Source organism: Siphateles boraxobius, unplaced genomic scaffold, assembly GCF_051911475.1.
Source record: "Siphateles boraxobius isolate OS27281-9 unplaced genomic scaffold, OSU_SipBor_1 2, whole genome shotgun sequence".
NCBI lineage: Eukaryota > Metazoa > Chordata > Actinopteri > Cypriniformes > Leuciscidae > Siphateles > Siphateles boraxobius.
The window spans coordinates 9187200-9197366 of NW_027508810.1; positions in this window are offsets into that span (position 1 = coordinate 9187200).

The window sequence follows — 10167 nt, forward strand, 5'->3', positions numbered from 1 at the left end:
ATTTTTACAACCCTTGTTTAAAGACGGAGAGGGTCGTTGTGCCTTAAAAGCAAGTGATGTATGACTGTTTTATCACAGTTAACTCGCTCCAGTGCCTTAACAAATTGAACTATGCCCCGGGGAAACAGTCAAGCTAATTCCTCAGCCTCTTATTATTATTATCACCCCGGCTGCCGTATTATTTTATCGTTTAGTGGGTGCTAGATGCTAGCAGTGTTCATTCCAATATCCAAACCTCAGAGGTCATTACCAATCCTGTTTCCCTCTCCTCCTCCAACCCAAGGATACGGCCGAACTTGCGGACACTAAACAGATGGCTGTGCACCATCCAAGATGACAGCCCATCAGAGCAGATGGCAATCTAAAGGGCACCAACCTCAAGATCCACACAGTGAGAGAGAGCACTGCTGTCACCAGAGCAAGACGTTACACATGATACACCCTAGCATCTCTGTACTGCAAATGACTGTGCTTTTGTTAACAGAGAACAACCCATTCATAATGTGTCACGAGCAGCGTCACACCCCGCAGAAGACATCCGTCATCAAACGGCTGAGGTTAGAGGTTCATTTACGCATTGGACCGGTCATTCCATGGGTAGCACATAAAAAGGGCTTGAACACAAAAGTTTGATTAGAAAAAGAAAAATGAGCTGTAATGTTTCTAAATAAAAGAAAACACTTTAAACAACTCTAAGTAACTTTGCAAATACATGTCAACGTGTTCTACTAACCTGCAACTACGTCAACTTGTTCTACTAATCCGCAACTACGTCCACTTGTTCTACTAGCCCGCAACTACATGTAAACTTGTTGTACTTATATATATATATATATATATATATATATATATATATATTTATTATTTTTTTTTTTTTTTTTTTTTTTACATGAACAGGAAATCTAAAGGATTAGTTCACCCAAAAAATTAAACTCTGTCATCATGTACTCTTACTCGTGACTTTTTTCTTCTGTGGAACATAAAAGAATATTTTTTTTCGTTTAATACATATATACAATGGTAGTCAATGGTCACCAATTTACCACCACTCTACAACATATCTTCTTCTGTGTTCTACAGAAGAAAGAAAGTCTACATGTTTGGAACAGTGAGTAAATTATGACCGCATTTTAATTTTTGGTTGAACTAATCCTCAGAATGTGTTTCATCTTGCATCTAAAAAACATATTGATGTTGAGAAAATGTTTCTGATGAAATAATAATATTTCTTTCTTTATAGACCCATCTCTGCACTAGATCTCTTTATTTCAGTTTGCATATTTTATCAACCAGCCAAGACTGTATTTGTGTTTCCTTTCACTGTGTCTCCATGGAAATAATTGCGACAGAAATGCGACATATGCCAGCTGTCACTTGAAAAGGAGGTCAAATCAGATAAATACGCTTCTTTGAAGTTAGTGCTCAAAAGACCAAGATGTTCTGAGAGAGAGAAAAAGCTGTTATTTCTGAAAAGTGACCAATAAATATGCTGTTTGAAATCATTTTCCCTCTCTTACTTAACTCGTACTAATGGGTAGAACGATTGAGAGAAAAGATGGAGAAAGAGTTCCTGCAAAACTCCCAAGGAATTACTGTCACTTATAAACGCCTTTTCCGCTGTCAAACCGAGGGTGTGTCGGGCTAATTCAATAGCAGCATGACTTTATGTCTGATGTCAGGTGGCATCATTGTCATTTCGGCTGAACCCCAGTACGGCCATTAGAATGACACTTTCTCACCGTTCCCCACACAATCCAAGTCCCACAAATGAGATGTATTAAGAGATAATGAACATCCGTCTCCCCGAACACATATTTTGCTGATGCAAGCCAACTTGCCCTGTCTCTGCGGGCTTGCTTAACCCGATCCAACCAAGACTCTGGCTTGTGGAGTGACATTCCTAAATGCCAACATGGTGCCATGGGAGCATCAGGGGGAAATAATGATGGAGTGCCCATGCCCGCAGGTCGGAGCAAGCTTGCTGCTGGAGTCGCTCCCTGGCTGCGCCAGATGGAGGACATCAGATCCTGGACTATTATGTGCATCACTCTGCCTTGCTTTTTTTTTTGTGTGTGTGTGTGCTTTTTCTCTTTCTCTTGTCTGCTCATTTCCCAACGGAGCTGCACAGTCATTAGCAGGCACTCAGCTGCCAAACACTATTGAGCATGTGGCGGCTCCAACTTTGCCGTTCCTACAGGAAATGGCACTAGCTATGACAACATCCTAATGTAGGTATGTGTGGTTGTGCTTCGTTGTGTCGATTGTGCAAACATAGAGTGTTGCAGGGTTTGTGTTGTTCTGATCTTATTGTGCATGATTCAATGGTGCATGTTGTTACAGGTAATAAAATGTTATTGTCTTTAGGCTTTTATAAAGACTTTCATTTTTGATGAAGAACCAGTTGGTCTATAAAACCTGGAAAAAGCTGTATGTTAGCATTCCCATTTATCTCAATGGCACTTGCTTGGCTGGCACATACTCCCCCAATGACTATATAATTCTGCCATTCTCGCGCATAGGAACCACAGAAGTTTTTGAGCCAATCGTTTGAGTCTTAAGTGCCATGTGATTATTCACTCTGGAGCAGCTGGAGAAAGTCCATGACAGCAGTGTTATACATATGGTCGTGGTCAGAATTATTGCCACCTTTGGTAATGTAGGGTATGGACCAATCAGACACATACTATTTATTCATTATATACAAAGGTTTATGAAACTCCTCACACAGCCCAAATGAACAAACACAAGTGAAAGAAACAGTGTCATGTTACAGGGCATGATAAGGAGATTTTACGACCTCCGAGGAATGTGGCCACATACTCAAGAGAGAGACTATGAAACAGAAACCCTCTTTAAAACAGACTTTGCTGCGTTAATCATGGACTAACTGATCTATAAATGAACATGCATAAAACTGTGAAAGAAACAGTGTAAATGGTTTACTGTCTCGTGTACTATTAGGTATATATTATGGTATGTATCCTGGTATACAACCAACTAACGATCAATGTAACCTCACCTGTATCATGCCTCCTACCTAATTAATCCTCATTTAATGACTCACACTTTGATGTACATCACCTTCTTCTAGAATGCAGTGTGGATGTGTTATAGCTATTTTAGCATTAATGAAGGTATAATCATATTATGGGACAAAGATCCGTAAATCAACTAAGAGCCACTTTCCCTCTCAGACATGTCCCCTTTCTGATTGGTCGAGTTCAACCCTTAGGGGAGGATCTTCTCCAGGCCTTATTAGAGACAGTCTACATGTGACCTCCCTCTCTTAGTTTTTTTCATCCAGCCGCAACACTGTTCTGGTGAGACTGGGGAGCCCCCTCCCCCTCCACGGGGGCCCCAGGGCCCAGCAGGCCTCGATTCCAACCAGATCCGGCCTCATGGAAAAGAGAGAAGACTCTCTCACAAAGAACCAAGGACAATCTCAGGAGTTTTGGAACAAAGACTCCAACCAACAACGACTCCAATCACCCATCCTTTTGACTTCCTCACTTCTCCTAGGTGCTCGGCGTGGCCTCAACGGAGTCCCAGGCCTTGACCAAACCAATCATGCGTTCCTGGAGAAAGAGAACACTCAACCAACTTCCACTTGACACTGCCGGAACCATCAACGACTTCAATTTTCAACAACTTCAAGAATTGTTCCCATTACTAATGCAAGTATTCAATTCAATGAAATGTGAAAATGAAATTCTGATGGTTCTCTTCATAGACCCTCTTCCGGTTTCCAATTTCATCCTATCACTAACCTATTTATGTATTCATGTGTGTATGTTGTTTAGTTTATTTATATTCATATAAATATCTATATTTAGTTAATAAAACTTGTACATAATATGTATTTGGTTCTGTTTTGTTTGTAATACAAGTCACTTTACGATCACGGTTTTTGCTACTGGCTCAAAGTGCTGTACAGGCGAAGAAATAATTATTCTTCTGTGGCCATGGAAGATACCCTTTTCTTAGAATAAATTAATAATCAAAATAGTTCTTTGGACGAACTGATTAATTGATTGTAATATTAATTCAGCCACATCAAGTTAATCCAATTAACTGACCCAAATATTTATAATTAATAATAAAAGGATATTATTGATTATTAATGTTTCCAAAAAGCTGAGTTCCTTACAGTAAATATGATCAAAGAAGGCTGTGGAAATAAATCTGTATTATTTATCCTTGTGATTTTTCATTTAATAACTTTACAAAAAATCTAAACTTTCAAAAAGTAATGCCTGGTAGACATTGTACCATTTTGGGAAGTCCCAGACGAAAGATGAGCAATCGTGGTGATTTCTGTGGTCGTGGTTCCTAAACGGTGGTCTTGCATTGTACAGTGAGAGAGGTTGAACGACAGCCATTCTTGCGATCAAAGATAGCCTGCGATAATTTTCTGACAGTGTCAGAAGTTTAACATGATCATCATCTCACAGTGTGTTTGCTGCTACGACACACTTCTACTGACTTTCTTATTTTTAGTTGAAAAGAAGTTTACTAATAGAACACTTGAATAAACTTATTTTTCTTAAGGGTAGCCATGATGACCCCGTCCATATTCTCCTCTTTCGCATCCTCCTCTCTTTCGGCGCACATAAAAAACACAATTGCCAAAGTGAGATGCATCTTGCTCTATTTTTTAACAGTATATCGCATACTGATAATGTTTTATTATTCTATACTAACTTGAAGCCTACGATTCAATAGGTGTCATCATCGTAAAATGTACATACATATCTAGTTTATTAGATCTATGTCATACAGTGTGATTTAATGATCTTGTAGGATTGTCGAAATCGCAGTCTATAGAAGGCATAATACACATAAAGTGTGTGAGGGGGGGAATCACATTATGAAATAATGATGCCATTTTAAATGGTTTAACTTTAATGAAGAGATGTTTTTTTTTGTGAGTTTTTTTTTATATAAAAGATCAAAACGATTAGGCATATATATCACAGTGGGTTGAGTGCAGGACGAAACAAATGAGTATTCCAAATAAACAGTGCTTTAATAGGCTAATAATTCCAGGGAGATTCACATGAGAGAACAGAATAACACAGCCACACAAAACTCAGACGAGAAAGGACCACGAGCCTGGACTCGAACTCAAAACTGACTCCCTCTGCTTTTTTTTGTTTTTCATGTTGAATATACTGTTTCTCTCTGTAATACGTCAGATCACAGAAGGATAATTCTTTGTTTTTCACGTTGATTTTCAAGCTAGGTTTGCGGCAGCATTTTTGGCGAGCTCCCATATGTTCACCAGCGCTTGTTGCGATATGATTTGGGCACATGATGGGGGTGGCACTGGCCCTGAGGGTGGACGCAGAATTAATCATTCATTCATTCATTCATTTATGTCACTTGTTTAAGTCAATCTAAAAATATATATTTTTTGATTTTTCGACTCGATTGGGGGGCTTCCTGGCCACCAGTAGTTATATACTAGTTGGTGTATATATACTAGTTTGTGTTATATACTAGTATAGTATATAGGTGTCGAAAATAGAAAGAAGAAAAGGACAGAGAAGGAGAAAAAAAGAGCAAGATAAAAGTATATTTGCATGATTATTTACGGTGTGTTTTGTGCAGCAATTGGCCCATTCCTATCTACGGCAAGCCCTGAGGGGAAAAATACATTGCATACACACATATACACATAGACTTAAACAAGCAGCCGCTTAGTTCGCTTATGCCTCGGGCTGGCCCTGGGTGGACGTCACTGAGCCAGCCGGAAAACAGCTTCCCCACCAGGACATTCAGACCACAGGGCCAAGAAATCTGGCCCCAATCTGACTGGAACCATTAAACTCATCTGAGACAGAGAGACTGTGTGTGACCCCTAAGAGCACAATCAGCCAAAGTGCACAAGATGACAGAAAACTGTAAGTGTTAGCGCAGTTTGATACAGACATGCACATGCATGAACAGACTGATTAACCCGTTAAAGCCTACTGTATCATATTTGATACACAAATTTGTACGTCCTATTTGTACGAACTATTAGCATGATCTAACACTACTACATGCTTCTGTTCTTTTTAGTAAAAGGCCTTCTAAAAACGTCCACCTTCAGGTTTTGGTTTACGTGTCTTTTTGCTGTGAAATCTTTACTGACTTTTTGGTCATATAAATATCATCAACTCAAACAAATTGCAAATTTTTGCTCAGTTTGGGCCTCTGAATATTTTTTTTCCCCATTATCGAGTACATATTCTCACTATATAAACCCTAAAAGCCTGATGTATCAAATGGAGGGAAAAAAAGAAACATATAATGCAAACTTTTAATATACATTTCTATTTTGTCTAAAGGTTCAATTAAAAAAAAGAATTCTGACAATAATTTCACATGTCAGGCTTTACTTGGTTAATATAATGCCATAACTGTACTTGACTGCATAGAAATGCATTTTTAGAATTATAAACTGTACATTTATTATTAGCCAGAACCATAACCAAATATCATTTAGAAATTAAATGAGCTGATTAATAATAATAATCATTCATTGGGTAGAAATGTAATAGCACACCTCTCTTAAACAAGCCGTTTGATCTGAGATATTATTCATGTCCGTAGCATGTGATGAGTTACACATCGAATTTTAATGTTTGGTAATGGTTTGTTTAAATCTTTAACCCCAGTGTAAGCAAGAGTCAATGTTATTCTTGGAAATACACTAATGATGAGTAATAATTAACTGTTAACTGTTCTCATTTTTTAACATTTAACATTCATTCAGTTCAGTCTGTACCCTCTGACCCGAAGCTGAAAAACATCATTACACAGTTCTGATTTTGAGATTCTTGTTAATCAGTTTGTTTTGCTGGCTGTTTGTGAGCCTTGTCAGACCACCAGATCTCTGGAGACAGCCCTCTAAAGAATCTCCAAGTTCATTACAAAAGCGTTCATATTCACAAATCTAATTGCAAAAGTAATAGGTCACAGACTGTTTCATAATACAGTCCAGCTGTCTTTTATTGCTCCCATGTCAGAGCTCCAGCAAGCATGGCATTGTTACTTTTCATCCAGGACCATGCGGTTAGAGTTGGGTTCTCAAACAACAGTGTCTGGTTGTTTCCAGAGGATATGGAGGAAGCCTTCAACTTTATAAAACTAACATCACTTTTGCTAAGTGAATGTCGTGTGGGTTCTTACAACACATCAGGTATAAAGCAAACAGAAGAACTTGTGACTATGGGTACTAAGAAAGCCATTCAAAAAAAATTATCACTAATTAATCTGTTGATTCAAATGGGAAATGATATTATATTTAATAATATAATATTCACGTAACAGAGGGATGCAGACAGGTAAGTAATATAAACAAGGTCTTTATTGAGCAGAGGCACAGAGTGGGACAGCAATGGAGACTGGCGAGTATGAGGCAGAGATTCAGAGTTGAACGATGAACTTAGCTGAGTGTTAATCTTGGTTTCTTAATTGCAGGTGGTCGAAGAGGATACGGCTGGCTGAAGGTGGAAGACAGATGACGTATGATACAAGATAAAGTTTGGTTAAGGAATCCTTGAGGTAAGTTATCACAGGTATACATCAGGGTAGAGTCTGTAAGTGTACCCAAGGACGAGACCAGACAAAAAAAGTGTAGGAGAAGTGCCTCTTTATAGAGTGTGCTGATTATGATGTGCAGGTGCAGTGAATCAGAATTCCGGGGAGTGTGAACGAGTGGGTGGAGCGTTCTGATCTGGTGACTTTGTGACAGTACCCCCTCCTCCACAGGCGGCTCCTGATGGCTGGATGGGACAACGACGATGGGGCCTACCTTGACCCCTAGGAGCCGGTCGATCTTGGTGTTCAGTATGGTATTGTGTGAGGATCTGGGATCAAGGATGTCATGACGAGCTACCCAGGAGCGCTCCTCGTAGGACCGTAGTCCTCCCAGTCAATGAGGTACTCCGGCCTAGGACCCTGTCGTCACAAGTCTAAGATAGCTTGGACCCGGTAGATAGCTTCCTCTTCTGCGATGCTGGGAGGAGGTACCTCATCACCACCAGAATCTGTGGGGCGAGAAAACATGGGTTCAGGGTGAGGTTTAAGGAGTGACACGTGGAAAGATGATGAGATTCTGTAGTGAGGTGGAAGGTTTAGCCAGTAGGTGACCTTGTTGAGCTGCCTCTGCACAGTGAATGGACCTATGTACCGGGGACTCAGCTTACGGCAAGGCAGGGGGAGATGGATGTCCCGTGTCGAGAGCCACACCTTCTGGCCTGGTTGGTAACGAGGGGTAGATATTCTACGGGTGTCCACTTGTTTCTTGTGTCTCCACACTGCCTGTTGGAGATGCGCATGAGCTGAGTCCCATACCCTCTCACTCTGCTCGCACCATTGGTTGACAGCTGGAACCTCTGAGGGCTCACCCGACCAGGAGAATAATGGAGGTTGGTACCCCAGGATACATTGGAAAGGGGTGAGCCCTTTGTCATGAGGACTTCTGGGCATATTCCGCCCACAGGAAGAATTGGCTCCAGCTGTTCCGGTTCTGATGGCAGTAGGACCTCAGGTATCTCCCAATTTCCTGGATCTTCTGCTGGTCTTGCCATTAGTTTAAGGATGGTAACCAGAGGAGAGACTTACCCATACTCCGAGGAGCTTGAAGACTTGCCAGACCCAAGAGATAAATTGGGGACCCCGGTCCGATACAATGTGTTCAGGAAGGCCGAAGTGACGGGAAACGTTCTGGAATAATGCTTCGGCCGCTTCGAAGGCAGTAGGTAATCCCTTGAGGGGAATCAACTTACATGCCTTTGAGAAACGATCCACAATGACAAATACACAGGTGTGGTTAGTGGATGGTGGAAGGTCATTCATAAAGTTGATGCCCAGATGTGACCATGGACGATGTGGAATTGGCAGGGGAACCAGCTTTCCTTCAGGAAGTTTCCGGGGAGTGTTGGTAATGGCACAGACTGAGCATCCTTTAATGTACCACAAGATATCCTGAGTCATAGTGGGCCACCAGTAGCATTGACGTAGAAGCGAGAGGGTACGTCGGCTACCTGGGTATCCAGAGCCCAGAGATGTATGAGCTGAGTCCAGAAGGGGAATGCGACAAGTAGGTGGAACGTAGAGGAGCCCTTCGTGACCTCCCGGCTAGCAGGGTTGGAGTGAGTAGCCTAGCTAATTTGCTCATCGATTGCCCATTTGATAGGAATGACGGTCATGGCTGGAGGGAGAATAGGTTCGGGAGAGGAATCTTCAGGATCAGATTGATGAAGACGTGATAAGGCATCTGACCTACAGTTCTTATTCCTAGGTCAATATGAGATGGTGAAATCGAACCTAGTGAAGAGTAAAGCCCACCGGGCTTGACGTGGGTTCAATCTCTTATCTTTCCGCAGATATTCAAGGTTTTGATGATCTGTGATAACCTTGAACCGGTGATGTGCTCCCTCCAGCCAGTGTCTCCACTCCTCCAGAGCTACCTTGATGGCGAGCAGCTCACGATTACTAATTTCGTAGTTCTGGTCCGTAGGGGACAGCTTCTTGGAATAGAAGGCACATGGATGGAGTCTAGGAGGATCACCCTGCCGCTGAGAGAGGACCGCTCCGAACCCAGTAGATGAGGCGTCAACCTCGACAACGATCTGGATTTGGGTGGACCAGGATTGGAGGGGTTTGGAAGGCCTCCTTGAGTTGTCGAAACACTTCAGATGCTGACTGGGTTAAGGACAGAGACTTGTGCTGGCCCTTGAGCGAAGAGGTCAGAGGTGATCTGAGTAGGCTATAATTGTCTGTAACCGTCTGTAGAAGTTTGCGAATGCTAGAAAGCGTTGGAGCTCCTTGATGGTAGTGGGTTGAAGCCAGTTCCGGATGGTATCCACCTTCCTCTGGTCCATCTGGATGCCATGTTGATTGATGACATACCCCAGGAAGTGGATGGAGGTGGTATGGAACTCGCACTTCTCCAGCTTAAGGTAGAGATGGTGATGGCAGAGCTTCTCTAGGACCCGCATCACGGGTAGGCGATGTTCGGCCAGGTTCCGGGAATAGATGAGGATGTCATCTATATAGAGCCATGATGAATCGTTGGAGGAATTCCCGGAACACCTCATTTATATAGCCCTGGAAGACAGAAAGTGAGTTGGACAGGCCATACGGCATGACCTGATATTCTTAGTGTCCTGACGG